Here is a 16432-nt window from a genome sequence, read left to right as displayed (position 1 = left end):
TTCCCTTGGCACTTGTTACTCCCATACCTATGACTCAGGTCTTTGATGTAATTCCCTTGTGAATTTCTGCTCTTTGAAGTGTATACAGCCTGTAGCAGTACAGAAGTGATCATCACCATGATGAATAAGTGTTGTGTTCCTGGTTGTGATGGTAATTATGACAAGAAGAAGAAGGTTCATATTTTTAAATTTCCAGCCGATGAGAATACACTAAGGAAACGGTTATCTGTGATCAAAAGAGAGAACTTCATTCCTAGCAAGCATTCTTTAGCGAGTGCCTTTCATTTTAAGCTGCACTTATCAACAAAAGTATATCGCAGTTGAAGTTTGAGTATCAGTACAAGTTTCAGTGACATGTGTGCAGTATATTATTTTCCACTTCGTAGGTCTGCCATTTGCAGTTCTGCAAAATTGATATATTGTGGGAAACACAAGCAGTAGACCAGAAAACTGGGGCTATGTTAACTGCACCACTAAGCAAGCAATAACTCCAACAAAACGCAGTCCCAAGCAAATTTCCTAACTGCCCTTCGTATATTTCCAAAGTAATGCCAAAAACCAGAGAATCTTTTTCTGAAAAACAGGAATGTGATGCTGAGCACAAACTAATTAAATTTGTTAATATAGGTGGGTAGCGATATCCACAGAAAATGCCATTGCTGATAGTAATGTATTCTTTTTGTTTCATAAGAAAACTATTATCAGATGAAGACTGTGACTCCTTTCTCAGGCTTCAAAACCAATGGCAAAGAGCTTATAAATTAATTCTTGATTGTGTTATGGCCAATGATGATTTTGCAGTAGATGTCTGTGACAAACATTCAGCACAGGAATTGTGTAAATCTGTTGTTTGGACAGGTGTTAATATTTTGCATAATAAATATTGTAAAATGGAAAATGACAAGGTGCATAGGTCATTAAACAAAAGGAAACTGAAAACTGTGGAGGAAGCGCATATTTTAAACAAAGTAAAAATAAATGTACATAATTTTCATTAGTAGTCATCCACTTTTGCTAACTTCACTAAGCAAGTTTTCCGTACTAACTACAGTACATGTAAGCTCTCCCTATACATATTTATTTCCTCAGCTCTGATGTTACAAAATTTTCACCATTTTCAATATTGAGAGAATATACTTTGTATCTACTATGTTACTGTAATGAGTATTACTTAGTGGAGTGTAGGATGGTGAGTGAGCTGTTAGGTGTTAAGAGGAAGGACTGATAAGTGTATCTAGTAATAACTGTCTGTCATGTTCCTCCTATTACGTGTGTGTGTGTGTGTGCGCGCAGCAGTTACGTGGTGCGAGAAAAAGGGGGGGGGGGGTGAAAAGTGTCATTAGCCATAATTGCTTCCCTTGTTCTTCCTATCATTTTTAATGTGTTTTGAAAATATTTGGTTTCTGGTAGCCAAGAGGTCATTTAAGATTTTTCTAATTTCTATTGTTCTTTGAGTGCTGCTTTCCTTAAGAATGAGGTGTGTGCTATTGCTGACACTTTTTATCCAATTCCTTTGACTCTTATCCTTGATATGAGGTGATGTGGTTTCAGATAGAATGCAAATGTCAAATAGTGTGGGTGTGGAATTGTGTGAGTGAGTTATTAGGTGGTAAGAGGAATGGCAGATACGTGCATCTAGTCATAATTGCTTGTCTTGCTCCCCCCTATTGTTTTCACAGTGGAATATTTAGTTTCTGATATACACCAGGTTATTTACAAGATGTCTATTTTCTATTATTTTTATTTGAGTTTTGCTTTTTGGATGGATGTGGTGTGTGCTATTGCAGACACTTGTTATTCCCATACCTTTGAGTCTTGTCCCTGATGTGACAACAGTTTTAGTTAGTTAGTTAGTTAGTTTGTTTGTTTGTTTCATGTTCCATGGATCATACTGCATGATAAACCATAATGATTTGGAATGAGTCACTTTAAATTCACATTGCAAATTCATTTTTACATATGGCTACATGCTGAAGACTTTTAAAAGTATTTTACCACGCAAATGTGAAATAAGCTGTTCCATACTTGTGACCTGAGATGTTGTCTGCTTTTCTGTGAAATACACTACTGGCCATTAAAATTGCTACACCACAAAGATGACGTGCTACAGACGCGAAATTTAACCAACAGGAAGAAGATGCTGTGATATGCAAATGATTAGCTTTTCAGAGCATTCACACAAGGTTGGTGCCGGTGGGGACACCTACAATGTGCTGACATGAGAAAAGTTTCCAACTGATTTCACCTACACAAACAGCAGTTGACCGGCATTGCCTGGTGAAACATTGTTGTGATGCCTTGTGTAAGGAGGAGAAATGCGTACCATCATGTTTCCGACTTTGATAAAGGTCGGATTGTAGCCTATCGTGATTGTAGTTTATCGTATCGTGACATTGCTGCTCGCGTTGGTTAGCAGAATATGGAATTGGTGGGTTCAGGAGGGTTATACAGAACGCCGTGCTGGATCCCAAAGGCCTTGTATCACTAGAAGTCAAGATGACAGGCATCTTATCTGCATGGCTGTAACGGATCGTGCAGCCACGTCTCAATCCCTGAGTCAACCGATGGGGACGTTTGCAAGACAACAACCACCTGCACGAACAGTTCGACGACGTTTGCAGCAGCATGGACTATCAGCTCAGAGATCATGGCTGTGGTTACCCTTGACGCTGCATCACAGACAGGAGCACCTGCGATGGTGTACTCAACGACGAACCTGGGTGCACGAATGGCAAAACGTCATTTTTTCGGATGAATCCAGGTTCTGTTTACAGCATCATGATGGTCGCATCCGTGTTTAGCAACATCACGGTGAACACACATTGGAAGCGTGTATTCATCATCGCCATACTGGCCTATCACCCGGCGTGATGGTATGGGGTGCCATTGGTTACACGTCTCGGTCACCTCTTGTTCACATTGACTGCACTTTGAAGAGTGGACGTTACATTTCAGACGTGTTACGACCCGTGGCTCTACACTTCATTCGATCCCTGCGAAAGCCTACATTTCAGCAGGATAATGCACGACCGCATGTTGCAGGTCCTGTACGGGCCTTTCTGGATACAGAAAATGTTCGACTGCTGCCCTGGCCAGCACATTCTCCAGATCTCTCACCAATTGAAAACGTATGGTCAATGGTGGCCGAGCAACTGGCTCGTCACAATACGCCAGTCACTACTCTTGATGAACTGTGGTATCGTGTTGAACCTGCATGGGCAGCTGTACCTGTACATGCCATCCAAACTCCATTTAACTCAATGCCCAGGTGTATCAAGGCCGTTATTACGGCCAGAGGTGGTTGTTCTTGGTACTGATTTCTCAGGATCTATGCGACCAAACTGCGTGAAAATGTAATCACATGTCAGTTCTAGTATAATATACACTCCTGGAAATGGAAAAAAGAACACATTGACACCGGTGTGTCAGACCCACCATACTTGATCCGGACACTGCGAGAGGGCTGTACAAGCAATGATCACACGCACGGCACAGCGGACACACCAGGAACCGCGGTGTTGGCCGTCGAATGGCGCTAGCTGCGCAGCATTTGTGCACCACCGCCGTCAGTGTCAGCCAGTTTGCCGTGGCATACGGAGCTCCATCGCAGTCTTTAACACTGGTAGCATGCCGCGACAGCGTGGACGTGAACCGTATGTGCAGTTGACGGACTTTGAGCGAGGGCATATAGTGGGCATGCGGGTGGCCGGGTGGACGTGCCGCCGAATTGCTCAACACGTGGGGCGTGAGGTCTCCACAGTACATCGATGTTGTCGCCAGTGGTCGGCGGAAGGTGCACGTGCCCGTCGACCTGGGACTGGACCGCAGCGACGCACGGATGCACGCCAAGACCGTAGGATCCTACATAGTGCCGTAGGGGACCGCACCGCCACTTCCCAGCAAATTAGGGACACTGTTGCTCCTGGGGTATCGGCGAGGACCATTCGCAACCGTCTCCATGAAGCTGGGCTACGGTCCCGCACACCGTTAGGCCGTCTTCCGCTCACGCCCCAACATCGCGCAGCCCGCCTCCAGTGGTGTCGCGACAGGCGTGAATGGAGGGACGAATGGAGACGTGTCGTCTTCAGCGATGAGAGTCGCTTCTGCCTTGGTGCCAATGATGGTCGTATGCGTGTTTGGCGCCGTGCAGGTGAGCGCCACAATCAGGACTGCATACGACCGAGGCACACAGGGCCAACACCCGGCATCATGGTGTGGGGAGCGATCTCCTACACTGGCCGTACACCACTGGTGATCGTCGAGGGGACACTGAATAGTGCACGGTACATCCAAACCGTCATCGAACCCATCGTTCTACCATTCCTAGACCGGCAAGGGAACTTGCTGTTCCAACAGGACAATGCACGTCCGCATGTATCCCGTGCCACCCAACGTGCTCTAGAAGGTGTAAGTCAACTACCCTGGCCAGCAAGATCTCCGGATCTGTCCCCCATTGAGCATGTTTGGGACTGGATGAAGCGTCGTCTCACGCGGTCTGCACGTCCAGCACGAACGCTGGTCCAACTGAGGCGCCAGGTGGAAATGGCATGGCAAGCCGTTCCACAGGACTACATCCAGCATCTCTACGATCGTCTCCATGGGAGAATAGCAGCCTGCATTGCTGCGAAAGGTGGATATACACTGTACTAGTGCCGACATTGTGCATGCTCTGTTGCCTGTGTCTATGTGCCTGTGGTTCTGTCAGTGTGATCATGTGATGTATCTGACCCCAGGAATGTGTCAATAAAGTTTCCCCTTCCTGGGACAATGAATTCACGGTGTTCTTATTTCAATTTCCAGGAGTGTATTTGTCCAGTGAATACCCGTTTATCATCTGCATTTCTTCTTGGTGTAGCAATTTTAATGGCCAGTAGTGTATTCTGCTGGTCATATGCACCACTTTTCATTTTCATATTTGAACTAGTAAATTCCTGTATTTTTAATGTTTTAATATGTACCTTAATATGTACCTTCTCTTAGTTCTAGTGCCTTTTTTGTGCTGCATTGTGTGTTTTCTAAATATGTTACTTACTGTGTGTACTCGCCCTAATATTTAGATAGGTCTTTTTCTGCTATATAGCATACCTTATTAATTAAAAAATACAGCTATTTCATTCCTCCAACAATCTGCTTGTAGTTTTCCACTGAAAGCAGCAAACTCTTGTTTCACATTCAAGATGCAATGATAGCAACTCTACTGTCCCTAAGATGACTCTCATTCATGTTGCTTATTATCAGCACAGCATTCTTTGCCACACTGTCATTCTGTAGAGTTTGGTGAGAAGTATTTGCACGTCTTTGACCACATGCTATGTTGATCCTGCCTTGAACATAAACTGTGGTTGGACAAGGGTTTCATGTATGTATTTCCTTTATGTGTCATGAATTTGGATCGTCTTGTTTTTCTTCCTCTATTTGTGTGAAAGTTATTTTTGTGTAGAAATCAGTTAGTGGGATGTGATCTCCCATTTGTAAACTTAATCTATTATCTTCCCTACGTGTTGTGCTGTGCCCCTTACCACAATAACTGAGAACCACACTGTTAATATTTAAGATGTTTAGTAGAAGAAAATTTGTTATCTAGAAGTGCAAATGTGATATAGTTTGAGTAATAATTACCATCTGTCCTTACATTAACTATTAAGAGGCTTTGACATCAGTCACTATGTCTGTGAAATGCACATAGCAAATGAAAACATTCACGAGGACTGCTACTTTGTAACTCTGCACAATGTTTCCATTAAGTGTAATGCAGAATGAATGCTTTCATTGTTAGAGTAATGCTGGGCTGTTTCATGCAATTCATAAATACTTCTGTATGTTTTGGTTGTGCTCATAGGTTTAGTGAGAGTTATCAGTAATCTTTTTTCCACTTTTATTGTTTACAACTTACTTCAAACCATATATCTGAAATATGTTATGGATGTATATTATGATTTGTTGAATATCGTCTAGATGTGTAAGTTGCATATTCCACAATTTTGTTTGTGTCAGTGTTACAGGAGTAAAACTGTGTCAGCGTAAATAAAAACTTTGGTACAATTGAAGGTGTCATTGGTAGAAAACGCTAGCGATCAATTAAGGATTAAACTGATAACTTTATCTGCTGTTTCCCAAAATACAACATTCTGGAAGTTAGTAGTTTCATGTGTACTGTCAGAATGCACTGCCTACTGTGTTTATATCCTTGTCTTTAAAATTAATGAAACATATAACATACGGTAACTCAAAATACGCTGTTGTTAATTAGCACCGTCTGCTTCAGTGTCATATGTTATTTTACAACTGACATACCTGGGGGGGGGGGGGGGGGGGGGGAATGCTTTATGTCTCAGTAATGTCATTTCTTGCAGCTCAACAGCTTTTAGTGCCTGGAATTGTGTTAAGTGCAAAACAATTTCATGATTCTATATCTGACACAGATGAAAACAGTAAATGCTTCCGCTTTGTTTCCTGAGATAACAAATCAACTCACAGTAATTTCATTTATAGTCAAGCTTGATCATCTTAACGTCTTTTACTGTCTTATATCTATCTGTTTCTGAAATGGTGTTAGTGCAGCGATTTGGCGAAAGGCAGGGTTGACACTAAGTGCCTCGCCTGGGTTGTGTGACGTCATAGTTGAGTTGTGAGGCCTTGTCGTTTATATGCTGTTAGTTAAATAGGGATGAGAATGAGAAACAACAGAAAGGAATTACATAAAAATGGAAATCGAGCACTAACAACTCCAAAAATGGAAATAAAGTAATTCGAAAATAAACCACAAGAGAACTGTGAACTGTAGCATGCGTATGGAGAGAGCAGTAACACAGTACACAGGAGACATGAAAATACACAGTTTGAAAAAAAAAAAAAAAAAAAAAGTGAAGCACTCAAAACAGATGGTCAGATGTCAATGTAACTTCATACATGTACACACCATTGGTGGGTATGTAGATTATTAGAGTTGCAATTCTCTGCAACAGGTGAACAGCCACCAGACTGCATTAGTGCTGTTACCAGGCGTGGTAGGGTATACAGTAATATGGGTGTGAACAGCATCATATGTTGACTGAATACTGTGAAGAACACACAGATGCTGTGTACTCATGTGAGACAGCATTAGAAGCTCCACACATACACAGTGAGGGCAAAAAGGGCTTTACAACTTTGGAATGACATAGAAATTTGTTGAGATAACTTACAGAATTGATAGATGTGTCATTTTGTAGCAAGTAACCTCACGTTTGATTCACGTAGTGCAACAGTATCCCATTCTGTCACCAGAGGAGCACCAGCATAGTGCACAGTTAAAACAGTTACTTTCACTGGTGTGGAGCATGCTTGCTGTGTGTTTTGGTTTCATGAAACGAACTCTGCAACAAATGTTTGGTACAAATTTCACACTGAGTACATTAAAGAACCTCCAAGCAGACCTAAAATTTACTCTTGACACAAGAACTTCATACAGATGGGTTGTTCACTGTGACATGTTAAATCACCAGATCACCCACATCCTGATGACTATGTCAAACAGGTTAGGGAGTGCTTTGCCCACAGTCCACAAAAGAATGTTTGGTAAGTACTGTGAAGATGTTTACACTGGAAACCACAGAGATTCACAATGGCACAACACATTAGTGATGCAGATAAGGTTGCTCATTGTGAATCCTGTGCAGAAATGTTGCATTGAATAGTGGACAAGATATTCCTGAACACAATAGTCTTCAGTGATGAGTCAACATTTCATACCAGTGTCACAGTGAACACCCACCACTGCAGAATATGGGGCAGCAAAAATCCACATGCAACCATGGAACACGTTTGTGACAGCCCCAAAGTTAATGCTTTTGTGCCGTTAGCAAATTCAAAGTGTACAGCCCTTTCTTATTCACAAAGAAAACTGTCACTGGTATTGTGTACCTGGATATGCTAGAAAACTTTTTAACTTCACAGATGAATGAAGATGACCGAGATGGGGTGGTTTACTTCCAGCAAGATGATGCAGCACCTCATTTCCTCACAGAAGTCCAAGGTTTCTTCGATAAGTTGGTGGACTGGCTGTGAAGAGCCAATCACATGGCCACCTCGCTCCCCAGACTTGAAACCACTGGGGTTTCATTAAAGACTGTATGTATGTTCCTCCCCGCCAAACAATTTATCTGACCTAAAAAATTGAATCTACACTGCCATTACACAAGTTATGCTCGATTTGCTGCAATGAGTGTGAGAGGAAATTGATTACTGAGGGATGTTTGCCGCATCACAAACGGTAGTCACATTGAATCAAAATGACACTTAACACTAATGTAAAACTTGAGGTTGTTTGCTACAAAATCACGCATTTACCAATTCTGTAAGTTATCTTAATAAATTTCTGTAACATTTAAAAGTTATAAAGTCTTTTTTGACTCACCCTGTAGTTTGAAAGGCGCCTCATTGTGGATCTCCATTTGGCCAGCAATCATGCCAGATCTGCGGGGCATTTGGCTGTGACAGTGGCTCTACGTTGGATTGCATCAGAATGTCAAGATAGGCATGCTCATTGTCAAGAGCAGGACTACAGAATCAGTGTCCCATGAATAGGCTGCCATTACCACCACAATACATACAGAAGGAAGATTAGGGTATAACGTCCCATCTACATTAATGTCATTAGAGATGAGGCAAAAGCTCAGATTGTTTTGCTAAGAACTGGGAAGATAATCAGACATGTCAATTCAAAAGAAACATCCAAGCATTTTCCTGGAGTGATTTAGAGCATTCACAGAAAACATAAATCTGGATGGCCTGAGGCGAATTTGAACTGTCGTCCTTCCGAATGTGAGTAATGTGCCCTACACAAATGGCTACATTTAGACTGTTGCCGTGACCAGGAAGCATGAATGGCATCTCACTGTGTTCAATGATGATTCATGATATCCCATTACCCTAGATGGTCATTGTAGGCGAGTATGGCAGTGAACTGGGGAGAGGCCCTATTCTTCCAATGTTTCAGAGAGTCACAGCCACATTACTCTTGGCATCATGGTATGGGGAGACATTGGGTACGACTTCAGGTTATGGCTGGTAGTGACTGAGGGAGCTCTGCTGGCACAAAGGTATGTCACGGACATCCTGAGTCCACGTATGTTACCTCTCACACAACAATATTGTGCAGCAATTTTTTAACAGGACATTGCTCATCCATACATGGAATGCATCTCTACAAACTGCCTGCATGATGTTATGGTTCTCCAGTAGTGAGCAAGATGCCCAGATCTGTCCCTAATGGAACATGTGTGGAACTAACTCAGGCATCAACTATGTCCTAATGCCAGTATCTGCAATATCGAGGTCCAGTTACTATTATAGTACACTAGCTTGCCTCCAGGAGAGGCTATAATGGCTTTATGATGCCCTTCACAACTCCATCACAGCATGCATCCATGTCAGCAGGAATGCAAGGTCACAATGATAGGTGGGCTCATACTGTCAAATTATTCTTAAAGTTAACTCAATACTGTAATCACTGAAATAACATCACATACCCTCTCAACCTGTTAAGATTCATTTCTTTTCCTCTTTCCCTTCTGGGTGCTTCACTTTTTTTATCAGGCAGTGTATGTGATTGCACAAGTGTTGCATAAAAATAAACTTAAACTGGCTTACACTTCTTAACTACAATACACACACAAAGATATCTCCCCCCCCCCCCCCCAACCTCCCTTTTACATTTAAACACGTTCTTTCGTATGAATTTTCTGACGTGACTTTACATCACAGAGCACACTTTCACCAGACGGGTTCAATGGAGGAGGCAGTGGTTACCTAAAAAATGCAGCTGGCACCGTTCACCTACGAGCTTCTGTGTGTTTCACATCACTGTTTTAGTATAACACTGTCTATAAACTCACTCTAATCTTAAAATAAAATCTTGTATTTAACAGCACTACCCCATCTAATTCTGTGTAGGACTAGGGCAAACAATGGCCATGATCCAGCAAGTGCTTAAATGTGAAACCCTATCACAGCCACTGTTTTTAGCTGGGCAACTTGTGATGCTCGCCTGCTTTATTATTTCGTTGATGGTCCTCGATGTTGATGTACTGCATTGTTATACGGGCTGAAAGATGGGCGGGGGAGGAGGCGGGGCGGGAGTTCAACACTGACTACTGTAAATGATGTACCCGACAGCTGCACAGTTGAGTTTCACAGTTCTTTACTTTCACTGTTCACCCCCCCCCCCCCCCCCCCCCACCACCACCACCACCAATAGTACAGGGCCAATATGGCCAGTTCACTATCGATTAACTTTTTGATAAGCATCATTAATAGCATACTGCTACAATAGTTTACTGTTGAATATCTACGGGCAGTAAAATCTTAACCCCACAGCTCTTGCAGAATAATATGGTACGTATTGAACAGACAGTCATTGTTTTAACATATGGCCTATTTGTGTTACACTTATTTCACAGGTTCCTCATCTGAAAATCGGCTGTGGACTGACTGTCTTGGGACCAAAACTAGGGCCTTTATATATCCTCATAATAATAGGCACTTAAACTATACACAGTTCGATGTTTATGTTACAGAAATTACAATTAAAACATAACTCATTCAATTAACTGAATATATAGAAAAATGCCACTTTTTTGACAGTTTTTTCTTCTACAAGGGTTAGGTCAAATTATTTGTTTAAATGATGAAATTAACAGATATTCCAGAATGAGATTTTCACTCTGCAGCGGAGTGTGCGCTGATATGAAACTTCCTGGCAGATTAAAACTGTGTGCCCGACCGAGACTCGAACCCGGGACCTTTGCCTTTCGCGGGCAAGTGCTCTACCAACTGAGCTACCGAAGCACAACTCACGCCCGGTACTCACAGCTTTACTTCTGCCAGTACCTCGTCTCCTACCTTCCAAACTTTACAGAAGCTCTCCTGCGAACCTTGCAGAACTAGCACTCCTGAAAGAAAGGATATTGCGGAGACGTGGCTTAGCCACAGCCTGGGGGATGTTTCCAGAATGAGATTTTCACTCTGCAGCGGAGTGTGCGCTGATATGAAACTTCCTGGCAGATTAAAACTGTGTGCCCGACCGAGACTCGAACCCAAGACCTTTGCCTTTCGCGGGCAAGTGCTCTACCAACTGAGCTACCGAAGCACGACTCACGCCCGGTACTCACAGCTTTACTTCTGCCAGTACCTCGTCTCCTACCTTCCAAACTTTACAGAAGCTCTCCTGCGAACCTTGCAGAACTAGTACTCCTGAAAGAAAGGATATTGCGGAGACGTGGCTTAGCCACAGCCTGGGGGATGTTTCCAGAATGAGATTTTCACTCTGCAGCGGAGTGTGCGCTGATATGAAACTTCCTGGCAGATTAAAACTGTGTGCCCGACCGAGACTCGAACCCAAGACCTTTGCCTTTCGCGGGCAAGTGCTCTACCAACTGAGCTACCGAAGCACGACTCACGCCCGGTACTCACAGCTTTACTTCTGCCAGTACCTCGTCTCCTACCTTCCAAACTTTACAGAAGCTCTCCTGCGAACCTTGCAGAACTAGTACTCCTGAAAGAAAGGATATTGCGGAGACGTGGCTTAGCCACAGCCTGGGGGATGTTTCCAGAATGAGATTTTCACTCTGCAGCGGAGTGTGCGCTGATATGAAACTTCCTGGCAGATTAAAACTGTGTGCCCGACCGAGACTCGAACCCAAGACCTTTGCCTTTCGCGGGCAAGTGCTCTACCAACTGAGCTACCGAAGCATGACTCACGCCCGGTACTCACAGCTTTACTTCTGCCAGTACCTCGTCTCCTACCTTCCAAACTTTACAGAAGCTCTCCTGCGAACCTTGCAGAACTAGTACTCCTGAAAGAAAGGATATTGCGGAGACGTGGCTTAGCCACAGCCTGGGGGATGTTTCCAGAATGAGATTTTCACTCTGCAGCGGAGTGTGCGCTGATATGAAACTTCCTGGCAGAAGTAAAGCTGTGAGTACCGGGCGTGAGTCGTGCTTCGGTAGCTCAGTTGGTAGAGCACTTGCCCGCGAAAGGCAAAGGTCCCGAGTTCGAGTCTCAGTCGGGCACACAGTTTTAATCTGCCAGGAAGTTTCTTAACAGATATTGTTATACAAACAATACTTTTGACAAAACTGGTAATTACTTTGGAATTAATGAAGGGCTGGCTTTGCTAACATATTTTCGAATAGAGCCAAATAGATACTTTTAGAATATTAGTACTACTTCTTCCAAATGTTTATAATTATTATAGAATTTATATTTGTTTACAAGTCAACATCATAATCTAAGTCATGAAACAATTTCTGATTTCATAACAAAAGATATTAAATGGAACAGTTGAAATAAATTAGAAAATCAATTACATACATAAAACTAAGCACAAAATTAGATCTGGTGCTATATTCTTTAAAACGGAGTGGCAACCTCTCTCTTTTATGAAAATGCAGATTATACTCATGTATGTTAATGATAATAAGTCAAAATGAAAAAAATGAATTTAAGGAGGCAGATGGCAAAACAAAACAGGAAGTGACAAGATCCAAGCTTGCATCGTCACAAAGTGAAGACAGTCCTCAAAGGAAACCATCATGAGACCACAGTCGAGACCAAAGCAGCTTTGATGCACTGCTTGAAGGATACTGCAACAGCACAGCAGAAACGCGTGAGCCACGCTTGCCGCCCATCACTTGCTTTGCATGCATGGCGGGCACATGCAGCTGGCAGGTTTCACATTCAGTATCATGCAGTGCGGACTCACTGAGTGGCCCTGCCACACAGCTAAGAAAATGTGGACTCCATACAACTTTGTCACAATGCAGCAGCACTAATCGGCCTAGCAAGTGTCGGAATGCCTTTAGGATTATAATTTTTCATTAGTTGTAGGGCAATTCTTTTATTGAAATGACAAGGAACGAGTCACATTACAGTATATGTACATGTTTAGTTTTAACACTAATGAACATGCAATTTTTCAGTCCTAATCATGCAACCAAACTTCAAAGCTAGGTTCTTTTTTACAGGTTACCACTTTCCAGAAAAAAGTCATCTGTGGAATAGAAGAAGATGTCAAGGAGAGATTTTATGCTGCTGTGTAAATGATTAAAGATTTTTGTTGATGCATATTGAAATCCTTTCTGATCCAGTGTCAACTTTAATTATGGGTAATAAAAGCCATATTTTCTTCTAATGCTGTAGGAATGCTATCCTTCTCATATTGTGGTGGATTATTTATAACAAATTTTAGCAGTGAAGTCATGTTTTGTGAAGGAGCAGTTAAAACGTCTAACTTCTTGAAGAGGTATCTACATGACGACTGCGGGTGAACACCATATATTACTCTTATTGCTCCTTTTGTGTCACCAATACTTATTTTCTAAGTGATGAGTTATCCCAGAAAATTATTCTCTAAAATGTTATTGGGTGGAAATATGCAAAACATGTTACAAGATTGATTAGTTTGTTTCCAAGACTAGGAATTATATGAAGAGCATGGGTGGCTGAACGTAATGGTTTGAGCAGCTCAGTAGTATGATTCTTCCAGTTCAAGTCTCCATAATATGTACATCCAAAAATTTGGAGCATTCTATCCTATTTGTCAACTCCTGTTCATGCACTACATCAACTGTTGATATCTCTATTTGTTGTAGAGAACTGAATATACTGTGTTTTCTCAAAGTTCAGGGGGCATTCACAGAAACCCACTTTATAATTCTTTTAAAAATATCGTTAACGATTTCCTCTGTTGTTTTCTCCTTAATGTGATTTATTATAACATTAGTATCATCTGCAACAAGTACCAATTGTGCTTGATGAATGTTATGTGGAAGGTCGCTTGTTCAGTAGGACAGGTGTGTTTCACAGCAGTGTAGATGAACAAGTACTCATAGGTCTTAAATAATGCATTTTACAGCCCATGTTTACCAGATTTTTTAAATTTTTATTTTTGCTTCAAACAGTTGTTCCTGCCATATCCCTGAATACTGACCATTTCTCCTGGGACACGCTTTATAAGGAATATGAGTGGACTCAAAACTGAACGCTGTGGGATGCCCTTCATGATTCCTCCTGTCACTAAAATTTTCTCTCCTTTCAACACTGTTTGAATTATTCAGCATAACTTTTTGCATTCTGCTTCTTAAGTTTGATTCAAACCAGTTTTTTGTAAAGCCATTGATTCCATAATACTCAAGCTTTTGTAAGAGAGTAACATGACCTACACAATCAGATGGATTGGAAAGATCAAAGAAAATACCAGCTGGTGATATGTTATTATTTAAGGCTTCCAATATCTGGTGAGTGAATTATAAACAGCATTCTCAGTTGAGCAACCCTTCTGGATCCAAACTGTGATATGCTACATAAATCATTTCCTCTTAAATGTGTGACTACCCTTGAGTACATTACTTTTTCAAATATTTTGGAAAAAGACATGAAAGAGGAAACTGGACAATAATTATTGAAGACTTTCTTGTCGTTTTTCTTATAAACAGGTCTAGCAATTGCATGTCTTAATATGTCTTGAAAAATTCCCTGTGCCAGTTTTTTCAGAATCAATGCCACATAAGCTTCTTTTCCTCCTTAATTTCAGTAACAAATGTTGGTGATAATTCTAGTTGCTTAAAACTTTTGTGGAATGGTATTTTTAATATATTGTCCTCCTTTTCCAAATGAACAATTTAATCTTATTTTTGCTACTACACTTAGAAAGTGATTGTTAAAGATACTCATAACTTGTCAATTATCAGTCACAACATTGTCATTTAGTTTGTGATGGTATCTTGTGCACACTGACAGGGTGTATACGTGGACAAGGAAAAAAAAATTCCCAGATTTTTCCCGGATTTCACGGTTAAAAATACACTTTCTCCTGTGTGAAAATACACTTTTTCCGTGTTAAGTGACAGTATACTCTTCTTCGGAACTGTAAAACTCATCAATTCTTTGAATGTTTATGTTTTTATATACCGACGTTTTGAGAGACCTTTCATGTGCAGCAACATTTACGCTGCATATTTCTGTATTACGAGGGTATAAATTTGAATTCCACCAAACACCGCATGTAACTTTCCGAAGCATTGAAATCGAGATTGCGAGGTGCTTTTGTAAGTCAGTCATAGCTCACTGTCATGTGATCTTGCCACCTGATGACAGCACAGACACGTGATGTAGTAAGCCAATAGCAAGATCACTCTTAAGTAGCGCGAACACACAAACAAGAAAAGTTAATGGTTTAAATTAATATACATAGCATTCACATATAATATTGGTCTCTAAGATTAATAAGCTGGAAGTGAAGCTAAGCTTCCTCATATAATGTTGATCTTTTTTGCGCGTGTTGCACTTTAATATACATCACATAAATGTGCCAGTAAAATTTTTAATAACGACGTAAATGTTTGATCATCTGGGCTCGAAATTCTTCTAAATGCTCGTCCTCAAAGAGCTGATTTTTGAATGAGAGTCAAAAGTTTTGTGATTTAAGTAATTCATTGTACATTCTCGCACATAGTTCATCTTGCGTTAAAGGAAATTTGGTTTGAATGTAACGCTTTTCAAACCACCATTCGCAATATTTTCCTGCGATTTGTTAGAAATAGGTTCGTTTCAGCAGTTGGAAGAGAGCACCAGATAATAGGCATCACCGCACTTACGCAGCTACGATGACACAGGAAGCCCATATGTTCATACGTGTAAAACATTAAAAGATCTTACATTATGTCATAAAAGAAACAAGACATCAGAGGATACTTCAAGAGCATCGGAATTTCGTGAACCATGCTAAAATGCATAATTCGGCTTAAAATGCACAGTCATATGTCCAGATTCATATGTAAATTTTCTTGGAGTACCAATACTGTATTATCTCATGTTTGGTTCTTTATTATGGCATAATGCCATACGTGCACTTGAAATGCAGCGAACAGTTGAAACTAGCCAATAGTGTGAAATTAAACACTTCATTTCAAATAAAAAAGAAGAGATTAATGAAAGCCAAGTCTCTTTAGCAAACCGACAAAAATAACTTCACTGTTCTGGAAGGCGATTAATGCTTGACTGTCAGGAAGGTGGAAATAAAATCTAAAACTAATAACATATTTTAGCCTTTCGTAATTATGCAAACGTATTTTAATTCATTTGATAACTCCCGGCCGCAAAAATCCGTTTGTTATCATTTAACGTGAGAGCAATAAACTAAGAGGAAGCAACAAAATCACTGAATGTAAACACAGGTCACGTGGAGACAATCCATCTCCCCACCACAACTCAGACTGTTCTGGGCATCAGCGCCAGATTTACTATATTTCCGAACCAGGGCAATATTAAGTAGTGGCGCCCAGCCATACTTCTGTAACCAGAAGTGAAAGAAGGTACTACTCATACGCCACTCAACTGTGGATGCACAAGAGCCCGCCTGCCACTGCTCGAACGAATCTAATTTAAACAGTT

The 16432-nt window shown here is 41.2% G+C and overlaps 1 protein-coding gene across 1 annotated transcript in view; it reads right to left on the bottom strand.

The window, feature by feature from the left end:
• Positions 1-16432, bottom strand: part of LOC126248483 (microfibrillar-associated protein 1) — an 87701-nt gene that overhangs the window by 18887 nt on the left and 52382 nt on the right. The gene's annotated exons all lie outside the window — the stretch shown is intronic.

The sequence above is a fragment of the Schistocerca nitens genome, chromosome 3, assembly GCF_023898315.1.
Source record: "Schistocerca nitens isolate TAMUIC-IGC-003100 chromosome 3, iqSchNite1.1, whole genome shotgun sequence".
NCBI lineage: Eukaryota > Metazoa > Arthropoda > Insecta > Orthoptera > Acrididae > Schistocerca > Schistocerca nitens.
The sequence above is the reverse complement of the archived record's forward strand: the minus strand, read 5'-3'. Positions and strand labels throughout refer to the sequence as shown.